This window comes from Melospiza georgiana, chromosome 1 (genome assembly GCF_028018845.1).
Source record: "Melospiza georgiana isolate bMelGeo1 chromosome 1, bMelGeo1.pri, whole genome shotgun sequence".
In the NCBI taxonomy this organism is placed as follows: domain Eukaryota; kingdom Metazoa; phylum Chordata; class Aves; order Passeriformes; family Passerellidae; genus Melospiza; species Melospiza georgiana.
This window is the reverse complement of record NC_080430.1, coordinates 32,784,653-32,799,725: the sequence shown is the minus strand read 5'-3', so window position 1 is coordinate 32,799,725 and position 15,073 is coordinate 32,784,653. Positions and strand designations below refer to the sequence as shown.

General features: G+C 41.7%; 1 protein-coding gene across 1 annotated transcript in view; it reads left to right on the top strand.

The window, feature by feature from the left end:
• The window catches only part of IGF2BP3 (insulin like growth factor 2 mRNA binding protein 3), a 111,732-nt gene that overhangs the window by 24,373 nt on the left and 72,286 nt on the right, over positions 1-15,073 (top strand). The gene's annotated exons all lie outside the window — the stretch shown is intronic.

Genomic DNA, 15,073 nt, shown 5'->3' with positions numbered 1-15,073 from the left:
GCCTTCATTTCTGTTTTCCAAGTTAACCATAAAAAATGTTGAAATGGATTCCTTGGTGAATGCTGACTTCCTGATGCAGTCACTCTCTTAGACTGAAAGCTCATCCATTTTGGACCTTGCTGGTGTTTGGTGTATGAGTTCAGCAAACTTAATAAAAGTTCTTATTTAAATAATTGGTCAAAAACTTTTACAGAAGCAGAAATTTAGTTCTGGTCCCTCTTTGGGTGTGGGTGTTTTGGGGGGCTTTTATTTTCCTTGCTCCTCTGTATTGGTGGCATTATGGCAAATTGTTTGTTCGCAGTATTCTGATTATTGGCTCTCACCAGTATAATATGTACTTGCTATTTACACTCCACAAATAGTGTTCTAATTTTTGCAGTAGATTGCCAGCTGTGAGAACAGATAAATAAGTCTTCTTTACTCTTTTTTTCTGCCTTGTATATGTCTAAAATGTTTTTTTTCAAGTTTTATTAGTGTCAAGCCATCCCTCCTGCCTGAGGGGATTTGGAGGATGGTGGTTTTGGGGATAAAGCTCCTGTAGCATTGTTCTCCAGCTTGGTCTGTTGCCTTCATCTGACTTTCCATCTGCAGCTACTTCTTTGTTTGCACTGCCTGATTGCCTCCTAGCTTTGAAGGAAAATGGAGGCACTGGTCTGTTGAACCAAGGCTGTCACCACAGGGTCTCTGTCCGGTGTCACAGCACCTCTCTCTGCTCCAGCCTGCCTTTCTGCTGCCAGCCGTCCTTTGAGCTTTTCCTCTGCACCTCCCAAGCCTTGCACACTCCTCAGCTTACCAGTATCCACTTGGTATCTCTTATTTCATTTTCATTACTGCTTTTTTATGTCAAACTTCTGGGAAGCATAGTAATAGAGATGGTTGAGGCTGACTAATTTGAAAATGAAGTTATTTTTTGGTACAAAATTCCTCTGAGGACTTTGTGTAGGAATAGTAAGTATCAGAGCAGAGGCATACAACTCAAATGTGAATAAACAGATGTTTAACAGAAGTGCTGAGTAGTTAAAAGAAGAGCAGAGTACTTAAAAATGCTTCTACCTGCTCATGACTCCTTACACATGTAGCTGATACTGCTAGTATAATACAGGTATCTAACCTGGTTCCCATTTGATTTCTGACTGAAATGATCCCTCTTCTCTGTTGTTGCAGTTTCTGTAGTGACATCTGGTCTCAGACAGATATTTTCTCTGCCCATCTTTTTTGAAAACACTTTGTCTTCCTAAAGTTCCCAAGGAAGAGCCAAAATTGTCCCTGTTAAAATCATCTCAGCATTGCCTACATGCTCTAAAGTTACTTTTACAGACCTGACCCCTTGAGCACAGAATTTATAGACCCAAAAGTTTCTACAATACTTTTTTTGCATTCTCCTGCAACCAGAGTTGCCTGGCAAGTCCAGTTTGTACACTAACTTCCTAAAACTTTTCTTTGTAAATGCTGGTGTTCTGGCACCTCTGCGCTCAAGCAGGTAAGCTTTGTCTGTCCTTAAAATAGTAGTGCTGATAAAGTACAGTGACCGGTGATTTAATTCATCAGAGAATTGTCCTATGTCAGTTTACCTTGGGTTCTGGTATCTTGTTTTTGGTGTTAAAATCCTTGAAAAAACTTCCTTTGAACTCTGTAAGAAGGTTTTTGATGATTCCCCCTTAAAACAAGTCTTTCTTAATGGAGAGAGTAGAAATGTATGTGTTCAAAAAAGGTATTTATATTGAAGCAATGTTCTTGCAGAATACGTTCTGAGTGGATGGCATGTGAATGTGCATGTGTAGCAGCTGGAGTGATTTTACTTAGATTGTGTTTTATAGTCCCTCTGTGCCAATTCACTTGCCTCATCACCCCTTTGTTAATTGCTTGAATCGAGACTGATTTCTAATAGGTGTGAAATCCTTAGAACCAGAGCAAAACAACTGATGAAAGAGGTCTTTAGGTTAGTTAGTCCAGCCCTCATGTATGTTCCAGATTGAAATACAAAACACACTTTGTACTCTGCAGCACCTTTCCTTTTACTGTGACACAGGATATGTGAAAAGAACAGCAGATTAATGTTCCTGTGAACTGTTTTACCCCAGTAAAGCCACAATTCAAAAGGTTCTGGTGCCATCCTTTGCAAAAGCTGTAGTAACTATCTTGTTTTAATTTTTTTTTTCTTTATAAGAACAAGCTCTTTATAAAAAGCCCATGGGAGTGCCCCTAGAAGTCAGCGTGCTTGCCTCTGGTTCTGTGAGTCACAGCTGCCCTTGTGGCCAGGGTGTCACACAGTGGTTCCTGCATGCCTTGGGCCATGTGGGACTGGGACCAGTGAGGACCTCTGTGCACAGAGATGGCCCATAACAAAACACCCACAGGGCCCTCTTTAAAGGGATGCATCTATAACATTCTCAAATACAGCTCATCTGGAACAGAGCTTGGTAGCAGCTCCCACTTCTGAGCACCACAGATGAGTTTTGCATCCTGGTTTCCAAAACCAGAAAATTTTTCAGGGAATACTGAAGGTTAATTTGAACTGAGAATGTTTTGAGTTCCATCACCTGAGGAAGGCGCCCCACTGTTGATATAGGTCCTTTGTTCTCCATGTAGGTAGAAGCTGGCTTTTGAGATTTGTGGAATGCTGGAGTAAATCCGTTTCTGGTGAAAACCTAGAAACCATTCCACTGGTGTACCCTCTTATCTTTCTAAGAGATGTGCATATCTATTTAGTAAAATTTAGTGCCATTAGTAGAAGAGAAGAGAGAAATCATTTAGTGATAAGGAGATTTTGACTTCCCCCTAGATGTAACTATGTGTCCTGAAAACTCATGGTAAGGCACTTGTCCCACAGTTATTCTATATAGATTGGGAAACAGTGGGTATAAATGGCCAGAGAGTAACAAGACTTGTCAGGAATGAAGTTATTGAAATTCAGAGTAGCTATTTGCTTTTCTGAGTGTCCCTTTTGACAAAAATATTCCAACTAGTGTTCTCCTTCATGTAGGTTGACATTACTGATTAAAATATGACTCTCAAAAGCAGTCATAGCAATTGGGCTTGTTTCCTCTGTGTTATGTAAGCCCTCACTATGCACTTATCAGACCATCATGGTATAGGCAAAAAAGGTAAGATAACCCTTTTAGACCGTATTCAGAGCTAAGTGGTGGAGAAAAGGGCAGATAATGAACTGCTGTAATCTGCTGAGTTACTACTTTGAAGCAAAACCGTAAGGTTGCTATCCTGAAGAGCTCACTTGAAAAGTGCAGCTGTAAAAGATAAAATTCTAATTTATTCCAAGTCATTCAAGGTTAAGTTTGTACAAAACTTGTCTGGTAATTAATTTGAACTTCACAAGATTTTTGGCAAGATTCTGTAGGTTTCTGTATGTGTGGGTTGGGTACTCTTGTGCTCCTTGCCCAGATAGGAGAAGCTGGAGGTGGAGGGAAGACAGCATCTCTGTATGAGCTTAGAAAATGTACAAGTTGCCTTAGACTGTGGTTGGGGTCTGGACTGATAAAGGGTCAAGTTTCTACTCATCCATGAATTCACTTGCATCTTGCCCCTACCCTCACTGGGCTGTCTCTGAGGATTCTGGATCAGTGACTGGTTCCATAGAAGCATAATGACTTCTGCATGCATAATCTTCCTTTTAGGCTGCTTACACATAATTTGCCTATAGAGGTTATTGTATCCATAATTTGTAATTTGGAGCACTCAAGCATGATCAGATCTTATTGTTTAAATAAATCCTTTTATCTTGTTGCAAAGTCTCTTTTGTGAAGCAAATTGTCGAACAGTTAGTGCATCACTTTTAGTGGTAATATGTGGGTAGTAGCAGTGTAATATGTAGTGGTAGTACTCTTCCCCTTTTCTGTCCTCATTTTTGAAATACAGAGCCCAGACTGATGCTAAGAATCATGACCAGTGAAGGATTTGGAAAACCCTTGTTTCCTATGCTCTAGATATACCAAACTTATCTCTTAATCATTGGAAACAAGTACCCTGGCTGTGTTGTTGCTGCAGAAAAGTAAATAGATGTCTTTTTACTCTTTCCTGAACTGCAGTCTGTAGCTGATTTGACTCCTAGTTTGTAATGGCAAGTACTGTCTCTCTTAGCTTGTATATATTCAGCACTGGAGGGGTATTTGCAAGACAAAATTATAGGCCCTCTGGAAGGAGATATAGGTATGGTGATTTAAAACTCAAGTACCTATGTTTCTGGTGTACCACAACGGGAATTCAAACAGAGTTCTGAGAAGGAGCTGTGCAATGCCATCCCCTTTTACCTCTCTTTCTTTTAAAACATTTTAAAACGGACATCTATGGGTGTAGAAGATGCTTCGAGAGATTTTCTCTCCAAATATTTTTTCCATGTTTAGTGAATAAAACACTAGAGAACAGACTTTCAGGACACAGATGGTGCCAGAAATGGCACTTGCTGGCTCAGCAGGAAGGTAGCTGTTGAAGAGTTCCCACTTATCTTCTGTGGGCTTATTTCCTTATCGGTTTGGATGGAGCAGATAAACAGATAGTGTTGATGAACTTGGTAACAAAAAAGGTAGACTAAAAGCTGAGCCTGTGAAGTGTGAACCTGTTGAGTGAGCAAAGAAAGCAGGAAAAATGCTGTGAATGTGTATTCCTAGCTTTGCTGTGAGACTTGCAGGTTGCTTTCGGGGACAGAAATGTGTGGGAAGGAAGGTCTGATTTAGCTCTTCTGAAAGCAAAAGAATGTTACTAAAGAGGGTTTGCTTTTCCTCACTTTTTCATGGAAATGAAAAATGAAGTCTCATAGTTATGTTGAGACCTCCAATGTTTCAGATTCCCCAAGCAGAAGTAGTAATGGAGAAGGATTTCTAGAGCTGCAAAGTGAGTCCGGTTTCCGCATTGAGATTTCCGACCGTGCGAGGAAGGTGGAGATGTCTCAAACCTATCTGCATATTTTGTAAGACAACTTTGAGTATCACTAAAAGAATAGCTACTGATTCTCACTGGGCAAATGTTTGTAAGCCTTACAGTGCATGAGTAACTGTCTTGAGGATCTGTAGTAGCTTGTATTGCTGCTTTGAATAAAGCAGCTAAGCTCTGTGGGGTCACTGCATCTCTGAAGAGATGCAGTGTAAAAACTAGTCTTTGTGAGCTTAAGATGCAGGGTATGAAGAGGACAGGTGGGGATTTTGTGGGTTTTAAGAAAAGAAAACCAATGAAACTATAGCAATTAAGAATAAGTTATGATTATGTAAAGGAGATATTTCTCATAAAACCAAGATGTAAATGGGAGCTGCAGGAATGAGCTGTAAGTAAAATGAAAAGAACTCTACAAGCAGGGTGAGTCAACAGTAAAGATGTATACAATATATCAAAATAGGGTCTCTCACCTCAAGCTTCCTCTAAGAATCCTAACATGATGTAGTGCTATAAAAATAATGTTTAGCTATAAAAACGCTAGCAGAAAGCTAAGCATGCACAAATCTGCTGCTGCCTGCTAGATCTGGGAATCTCTGGTAGGGATCTTTGAGAAAACAGTGTGCTACATCAGGCACTAAGCTGTATTTCTTGTCAATTGCTACTTGTCCTACTCAGCAGGTGAATGGAGAACATGTTATTCTGCTCCCTGCAACAGTCTTTTACATACTGGAAGACCTATGATGCTTTGGGAGGTTTAAGGAGGGAGTTTAAGTTCTTTCAACTTCTTCTCAAGACTCTTATTTCTAGACTATTGATTGTTGTGAAGTCTCTTGCCTGGGAATGTCCCATGAGGCTTCTCCAGAGTAATTTCTATAGTTTAGGATTGCTTTGAGCTCTTGGCACCAGGTATATTGTCACTCCATTTCAGCTTTGTGCCATCTTCAAATTTAGTGAGCAGAAACCTGACATAACACTAGATGGTGTATTCCCTGCAAACCCTGTGAAACTGAGCCTTTTGGTTTGGCAGTGGGCTGGTGATGACTGTGACCTACAGGGATCCCAGGGTCAGCCTCTCACCTGCTGTTGTACTGTTGGCAGTGTCTGCCTTATGGGCTTGTTGTACGGGAGAGTGTCAAAAGCCTTTGGAAGGGAGATCCCCTTCCTTTCCCTGATGAATTCTCTTAGGATGAGAAACTGGAGATATTTATCAAGAATTATGTACATCAAACAAAATTTGAATCTTGATCACATGCTTCATTTGATTCCTAACTACAGGATAGAGGGCAGGGTACCTTCTGGGGCAGTGCAGATCCTCAGAAAGGCACTGCTTCCTCCTGGGCTTGGCTCTATATCCAGGGGAGCATGGGGGGCTGCCTTTGCTTCTCCTCTGACAAGAAGAAAAGAGAGGGTGATCATCTTTCCTTTCTTATCTGACCTGGGACACCCACTCTGAATTAACTGCTTTTCCTCATCCATGTATATTTCCCATTATCTGGCTGGGCTTAGCTGCAGGTGAGGCAATCTGATACATGAAAGTGACCGTGGCAGACCACCCAGTTTTCACTTCAGATGACATACTGGCTTATGTTGGGATTTTAATTGCCTGGCTTAATTATAGAGGGTGATATTTACAGGTATATGTGAGGTAATCAACACCACTTGCAGGTGTTTAAAATACAGTGAGGGAGTGGAGGTCCTGGGATAAATATGCAATTAGCATACTTCTCACTTAGGTTGATTTATTCTTACAGATGTGTTGGTTACAGCACTGCTGATAATTGTCATACAGTTGTTGTTAAAGAGGGGAAAAATCCAGTGAGGAAAGCTAATTTTCTTTGAGATTTGGGCTGCAGCATTTTTTAATTTAAATCAGAGTCCTACTAAAAACAGTTGATAGTGATACTTTCATCAAACGTCTGCCCCTCTGTAAGACTTAATGTCCTAGAGTCCCTAATGAAGGTATTTTGTTGTTCTTCTATTATAGTTGTAGGCTTAGAAAAGTCACATTGCATTAGTTAATACAAAGGTTTCTCTAGGAAACTTGTATTGTAGTAGCGAAGTAGTGAGTAAGGAAGTTAGAGGTGAGGTCAGGGCTCAGTTGCACTAAGCACCCAGAAGATATAGAAAGTGATCTGCCAACCAGAGGAACTAGACTTAGTGTTAAAACCCTGCTTCAGAGAAATGAGGAGACTCATGGTATCAGAGCTGGTTGACTGACCTAATTCCTAGGTGTGCAAGTTGCTCTTCTTACTCCAGGTGGCCCAGGAAATTAAGCCAAAAGAAGAGGAAGTGGAAGATTTTGGGCTGTGCTGCAGGAAATGTGGGTGGATGTTCATGAAGCCACAGGACTCATATGGCAGAGGCAAGAAATTTGGCTGAGCAAGTTTTAAACTGTGCCTTGAGGTGTCTCAGCTTTTTGATCATGACCTTGAGCCGGCTGAGTAGTAAGTTGCAGTGACTTTGGAGCAAGCTTTGCGAGATGCTGTGGAGGGGACAAGGAGTGGAGAAAAGCTTCCATTTGGACCTGAGACTTTTAAGCTGGGCCACACAACTTTGTGGTTCAGTGAGTTGTCTACATATCTGCTTTAGGAGTGTAAACTGCTTTTGGTTGTGATGGGCTCTAATTGTCAAAACACAGCAAACTGGTGAGTTTTAAGTGTTAAATTCCAGCTAATATGTGCATAATATTTGTCTTTTGAGACTGCTTTTGTAGCCTGGTCTTACTAGTCTTACTTCCCTTTCAGAATTCAATGCTAGAAATAGCCATGTGAAGGGTATAGAAAAAGGAAGAAATGTTTCAGTGCAACTGTTTGACCAAAAACTTTCTCCCATCCGAATTTGCTCCATTTTCCTGTGACTCAGATGAGAAAATCTGTTCTCATTACTGGTTTTTAGTCTTCTGTGACAAAGGAAATTACAACTTGTAATCTCTTAACTTTTCAGAAATGTTCTAATACCTAAAACAGCTGTTAGTGTGCAAGAATTTTGGCATTGTCACCATAGGGTTGCTTGGCACTGTTAAAACAATGTGTTCTAGCAAGCCTAGAATAATAGTTACTTGCTTACCCTGTCACTAACAGTGACTCCAAAACTTGAGAAATCTTAACATAGAAAATTTTCTTGCTTCAAAACTTTTTGGGAAACCAGCCACCAATCCTTCCTTTTTGTCTGCAGTTCTAGAAACATGTTGGTGAAGATCTTTGTTCAAGGACTCAGTTGTAAAGGTGCTGCACTCCTTAGCTATAATTTCTACTTAAGGAGTCACTTTAATCAGAATGCAACCATTTATCCGGCATTGTGACATGTTTGTTCTGAGAATTACAAAACCATTCAGGTTGAAAGGGGTCTCAGGAGGTCCACAGACCAACTTTCTGCTCAAATCAGAACTCTGTATTGAATTCAAGCCACTTTGCTTAAGGATTTGTCCCCTCTAGGAGATCTCTAGAACTGCAGTTCTGCAACCTCCCTGGGTGACCAGTTCAAAGGATTGATTATCATGCTGGTGAGAATTATTTTCCTTGTACCTGGTGAGGACATCTGTTGTGCCAGCTTGAACCTGGTGTCTCCTGCTCTTCCACGCTCCCCCTCTGAGAGAGCTTGGGTCTGTCTTCTCAGTGGCCTCTGGGGCAGGCTGCTGCTATGCTCTCCCCAAAGCCGTCAATTTTTGGGCTCAACACGCCCATTTTCCTCAGCTTTTCCTTGACTGGAGAGGTGTTCCAGTCTCCAGCCACCTTGGTGGCCCTTCGCTGAGTTTATTCCAGGTTCTCAATGGCTGTCTTGTACTGGAGGTCCCAAAACTGGCTGAAGTTTTTTCCTGTGAGTGGTTATCCCCTTTTATTTAGTATTTATTAGGTTTACTCCATCCATTGCCTGTGTTCTTGTCAATGCAGGATGTTTTTGACCTCCTCTGCTGCCAGATCAGACATTTGTTTCTTCCCTCCACGTAGGACGTGGCCAGGTAGGGTGCCATCCTCTGAGCCCTAATGTTACTCACTAGAGCATCATTACTGGAATTTGGGCTGAATGTAGAACCTCTGCAAGTCTCTAACCTATATATATAGCAGGCAAACCTGTCTGGGAATGGTGTTGCAGCTCTGCAGATAGATCTTGGATGTTGTATGCCATTGCTGGATGAATTTCCTTAAACACAGTGATAAATTAAGCCATTGTTCAAACCACCCTTAAGTGAGGCAGCCTGGAAATCAAGTGAGTAGCACCACCACAGTACTGGGAAGAGCTGCATTTCACAGGTTCATTGCCACTGGTACTCCAACAGCATAAACCCCAAACTGCCAAGGAACTGCTTGCTGAAAATGGTAGGTTCTGAAGCTTTGCAACCTCATAGCAAGTCCCAAAGTGTGTTTTTGGCCCACAAAGTAATATACTTTTCTTATAAGAAATATATACTTATCCCTGTCAAAACTATTGACATAGTTTTTCTTTGTCTGTCTATTAATTAATTATTCATGCTGCCTGATATCAAAATCTTACTCAGTTTTCTCTCTGTCAAATAAGGAGCCAGTAGTTCCTACTGGTGTTAAGTCTTCTGCTGAGGTGCTGGTTTTAGATGCTGAGAGTGCAGCCCAAAAACTCCTGAAGAAATTAAACATCCATACCTTTTCTGTGAAGCTGCTGGTAAAGCTACATGCTTTTATAAGCAAAAAGACCCTTCAAATGTTGTAAAATTGGTGTGATTAAGAAAATAGTTACTCCTGCCCCGCTCTTAGGTAAGTTCTGAAAGTTCTGAACTAATTTCAGTTACTGGCCTTGAAAGAAGAGGCCACTAGCAGGGATTGTTGCTTCAGACTGACTTACCTATTGTATAATTTGAAAAAGAATTGGAGGAAATGTATAGAAGAGTTGTTCCTCAGGCAATAGAACAAGAAATTTTGAGTTCTTGTTCACAGTAGCCAAAGGAATAGAAAAATGTTGATTTCAAGTGGCCTCAATGATTCTTTATACATAAACTGAGAAGAATGGATGAAGAACAGGAAATCAGCAACACTGGGTCAGAAGGGAGGTTAATGTACAGTAACCCACCTTTGCTGTGCCTTTGGAGGGCTACAGCAATAAGGGCAAGGATATAGAGATAGTTCACCAGAGCAGTCTACTGGCTTTTGGCATTTTGCAGCCCTGAAACCTACTGACCTAAAACCAGTGAGTTTGTATTTGAGAAATTAATCTAGAGTTTCTGGCAAGCATGTTGTTGAACCATGCAAATTCCTGACATCCACAATACACTGCAGTGAGTGGATTCTTAGGGCATGTTGAAGGAAGAACCATCCCGTTTCACATGCTTTGAACTTCCACCCATCTCCCAGCTCCTGTATTGGAAGGAAGAGTGAATAGAAATATCTTTAACTTTTTCTCCTTCTCTATTTTCCTTACTGTTTCAATGGCCTTTATTCCTCAGCCCTTTCTTTTTCATGCTGGAGAGGTAGAGCCTGCTTAGCTGTTTTTTGGAAACCGTTTCCCATTCTTTGATTATCTTTGTCCATTCTTGGAATTTTTTATTGGTTTGGAATTGGGAAATGAAATCTGCACATTCTTATTTTTAGGTTGTTTCACTTTATCAAGGCAGTTGCTGTCAGACTTCTCTGTGTATGTGTTAGGCTTTGCTCCTTTGAACAACAACAAACCCCTTCCCCCCCAAACCAACCAACCAACAAGAACTTGCAGTAAAACCTGTAGAAAGCTAATAAGTGGAATGGGGCTTGCTTCTTATGTCTCAAGAGATTAGCAGACTTTTATTTTTTATGATGGCCATGGCAAAAATCGACAGTATCAGTCAGTGGCGCAGATCCTCCTCTGGGCACGCTGCTGGTTGCCAGGAAATGTTATATTTGAATCATATGTCTAACACATGTTGACCTAACTTTATGCAACTGACTCTTTAGTGGAGGGAGGGAAACAAAATGTGATTATTTCCAAGGGTCTGGCTAGTTCCAGTCCTATTGATGCTATAATGCAATGGCAGTCGGAACATTTCTGCTCATAGCTGTGCTTAGGCATGTGGGATTTTTGTCTCCTTTGCTAGCCAAGTAGAAACTGGCTTTTGGGCTATCTCTCAATGACCAACTCTGTTGTGGGGCTGTCCTGATGCAAATATTTCATTGCTACTTGTACAAGTACACTGCTGGATTGTCTCTGTGCTCCCTTCCACAGTCAGTTTTGGTTGTAGCCTTGAACTTGACCATTCAAGACTGAGGCCCCATCTTTGTCCCCTCTTGCAGCTCCTATTTGCTTTCATCCAGTGCTACAGGAAAATCTTAAGTTATTTATTGGATGAGGGGAATAGGGGAAGAAAGTGAGTTCAGCTGCAGGATCTCCTGCAGAAAATAGAGACCTTCAACTGAGGCAAGCAGTGGAGCTGTTGTATCAAGCACAGGAAAACGTCACTTTTACAGGAAGGCCAGAGATACCAACCCAACCTGCAGCTGCATGATGCCATTCCATCCAGCAGCTAGTGCTCACTCCAGGAGCTGGGTGATTTGGGTACTGCCTGCTGGGCTCAGGCCTTCAAAACTTGCAGTTGAGGACATGAAGAATAGGTAGGAGGTCTCTAAGATGTAGGTGAACACCAGCAGAGCCAAATCTGCTGAGCAGGGGGAAGAGAGGTAAAGGTCTGTTAATTTTGTGTTATTCTAAAGCCCAAAGCTCCCTCTGATCCCATGTCCCAAATTGGTAGCCAAGTACATGTGGGCAGGGAGGGATGGGAATGTAACTTGAAATAGCTCCCTTATTTTCAGACATTGAGTGTTGTGGCAATCAAAAAGGGGGGATGTGACTAAAAGCCATCAAAACCACTTCCAAGCACATGCCTTTTAGTGAAGCAAATGAGCAGGGTTTTTAGAATATAATGCAAACAGGAAATCACTCTGAAAACTGTAGCCCACCATTAACTTGCTGGGGGAAGGGAAGACAGATTTAAACTATCCTTGCAAACAGCTGCTTTGTTATAAAACCTAATAGGGGATTGAATGCATGTGTAAGAAATGAATCCAAATCAACACCTTTTATTGGGTGCTGGGGTCTTTTTTGTTGCTCTTAGTAATAAAATCATGCTGCTGTTATGTGAGTAGTAGATAGCTGTTCATGCAACAATTTCACTTATTTGCTCACGTAGCTCCTTCACTGAACTTATAGTTACCAGTGTGAGAAGCAGCTAGGAGGCCAACCTCAGCGATGTACTTTGAAGTGGAGGGGTTATAATGATGTGCCAGTGGCTTCTAGGAAGGTGTTGTTCAGCCCTTTGCATTGGGTTTATAATGAAACCTGTAGCCTTCATGATTGCATATAGCAGCTGTTGCCCTTTTGGATGTGGTAGTTGATCCGCTGCCCATGAGTGTGTGCTAGTGTCATTGTGGAGATTCAGCAGAGTTTTAGCCTGGGCAAGTCTTACATCCTACCTTCTCAGCACTTTGTTTCCTTTTCTTGGCTTGTTGTTTTCTGGTATCTCTGCTTTTCTGTCCAAATCTATAGAAATTTACAGGAACCACCATGGAAGCTTAAGGTGAAGAGATGTGTATTACATCCCAACTACAGGAATAGTTTTCTTCTTTTGGGGTACAGGACTCATGTGGACGTGCAGCATTCTCACAGGCAGTGTGGGATCAGCTCATAATTCCTAACTTTATGATTTGTAGGTATTGGTTATTGCAACCCTAATGGTCACAAGCAACCTAAACCAGGGATGGCTTAAGTACTTTAGTGACTGCAACCCTGTTGCCATTTAATTTTGGCCTCTTGCTGATGTTCAGTAATTAGCATGTGTGTAGTCGATCAGCAGTTTGGGTTTCATACCCAGGAGGTAATCTGTTCCTGGTGGCATGCCTTTTTTTTCAAAGGTGTAGTAGAAGAATCAGCACAGTGGTGGGAATACTTGAAAACTTGGCTTTGTGTCTGGGACTGCAGTGGGAGTGTGCAGAGGGGATTCATGACACATCAGTGATTGGGACTGTCCCAGCTGTGCAATCTTCTGGGAATTGTGATGGACTCTGAACACCTTTAGCAGATGCAGGTGGCTGTACAAAAGGCGTGAACATTTTGGATATGTAGTGTACATTCCAAAGCCAGCCTTCAGGTATCTGAGCTCACTGGCTGTAGAATTCATTCTGGGATCTAGGAGGAGGGTGGAAGGACTATGAAATATATGAAAAGAGATCATAAGCTTTTGCCAGCTCAGCAGCTGTGAGGAAAAAAAAAATCAGGTGCTGCTTACTGATGCTTCACCACTTTGCTACATGCCAGCTTCCAGTCTAAGCCAATGTCTCGTGGTGCCTCTGGACCCTATGGAAATGCACACCATGGTGACTCTTTGGGTGGCCATATGTTCCAAAAGTAACTTCTGCCTTTGCAAAACAAATAGGAGAACAGGAGAACTCTCAAAGTGGTTTCCTCACCTAACTAATGAAATATCTTAACTTGCTTCAACATGGAAGTGTGGGTTTGTTTCCAAAATAGATATAAGCTATGCAATGCTTTGTTTCAGCTTGTCAAAGTGATCTTGCAGCTTCCCTAGGATGCATGAGGCATTGATGTGCTTGCAAGTGCCCTCTGTGCCTTCCTGTTTAAAGTCTGCAGGCAATCACCTCCTCCATCCTTTTGGAATGTTACTGTCTGCAGAGCAAAGACAGGAACAACGAATTTTGTTCTTGCAGTAGGAATACTTGATTTTCTGAGACTTTGCATGTCAACAGTTCTATCTAATTTGTCATAACTAACCTGTTTTGTGGCCACCCTTGTGTTCCATTGTTCATGTTTCCATGGAGTGGCTGTTAATTGTCCATGGTTTAGACAGTGAAAAAATGCACCTCACAGAGGTGAGCAAGGCATGGGTCACTGAGACTGCAATGTGTAAGGGATGTTAGAGCTGCAGCCTCCAGCATCCTGGGATTACATTGACTGCTCTGTATTGTTCCCAGTTCTGCTGCTATTATCTCCTGAGCTTTGTGGGATTAGAAGCATTGCCTCCTACATGTAACTTGTAAGATGTCTTTCTGCTTGGCAAGGAAGGTACAATGCTGTCTTTTGCTTGCATTTTTGATGCAATGAGACCAGCTGTTTTAGTAGCTGATGGGAGCTTCCCAAATGCAGGGGAGACCTGCTGATCTTGAGATTAAAGAGCAAACTCATCAGGTCTGTCTGTTATATGGCCTTTGTTGTGCTGGGGGTGATGGAAAACTTGAAAATCTGTCCCTGACAATGCCAGGCTGCTGATGCAAAGGTGCTTGGAGCTGGCCCCAGGATTCTGCAGGGCAGGAGGTGTTTGTGCTGGGCTGGGGGGCTGCAGGTTTGTGGTGGTGGAGCACAAGAGTGTCTGCTGGAGATGCCTGCTGCTGCTCCTGGAGCCCATCCCTTGCAGTGCTTGGCACCAGGAAGGGTCTCCACAGGCACTGCCCTGCTCATGCCATCACAGACATGGAACTCTGCAGGGTTTAAGGCCTCTAAAAATATTTTTAATAAACATGCACACCACTGGATCTAATACACAAATGAAAAGACTACAGAGCTTCTGAGTTGCAGCAGTTTGCCCCTCTCAGAGAAGCAGGTGGTACAGTTGTGTGAAAAGGTGGAGTGGAAGTCAAGTAATATGCTGTTTTCTGTATTGACTCTAAAAAAAGGTCATATTTGAGAAGTAAGCAGGTTGTAAACTGCCCTATAACTAGTGGAATGAAAAATCATCATGGTACAGTGGTTTTTGACAGTTTTTCTCTTTAAATTTCCAGTTTTAATGGAAGTAAGTACAACTAGAAATGATCAACAGCTGTTCCAACAGAACTTTGACAATTTTCTACTCTGTATGTGGTAGAAAATATGATCTCTCCTGCCTTCTTATATCTAACCAAGTTCATGTGATTGAGTTTGGGACAGAAGAAATTTCCATTTTGCAAGTAAGAGAAAAAGTTGCCTTCAGTCTGAATGGGAAATTTTCAATGAATAATGATAAAGCTAATGTCTAAAGTATAAGAGTGGGTACTGCTGACCTTTTCTGCTAGAGAGATCTGTGTGGGGCGAAGCCCCTAAAAACCCCACTGACTTCTGCAGCATGTTGACTTTGTTCACTGTCACTTCTTTGGGTCATGGCAAAAGCTTCTTAGCTGTAAAAGTTAAGAGTTTAAAGACTTCTTTGTTTTGAAAATGTGGAAAAAGAAATACTTCTAAAGCATGTTTATCTTTTGTCATCTAA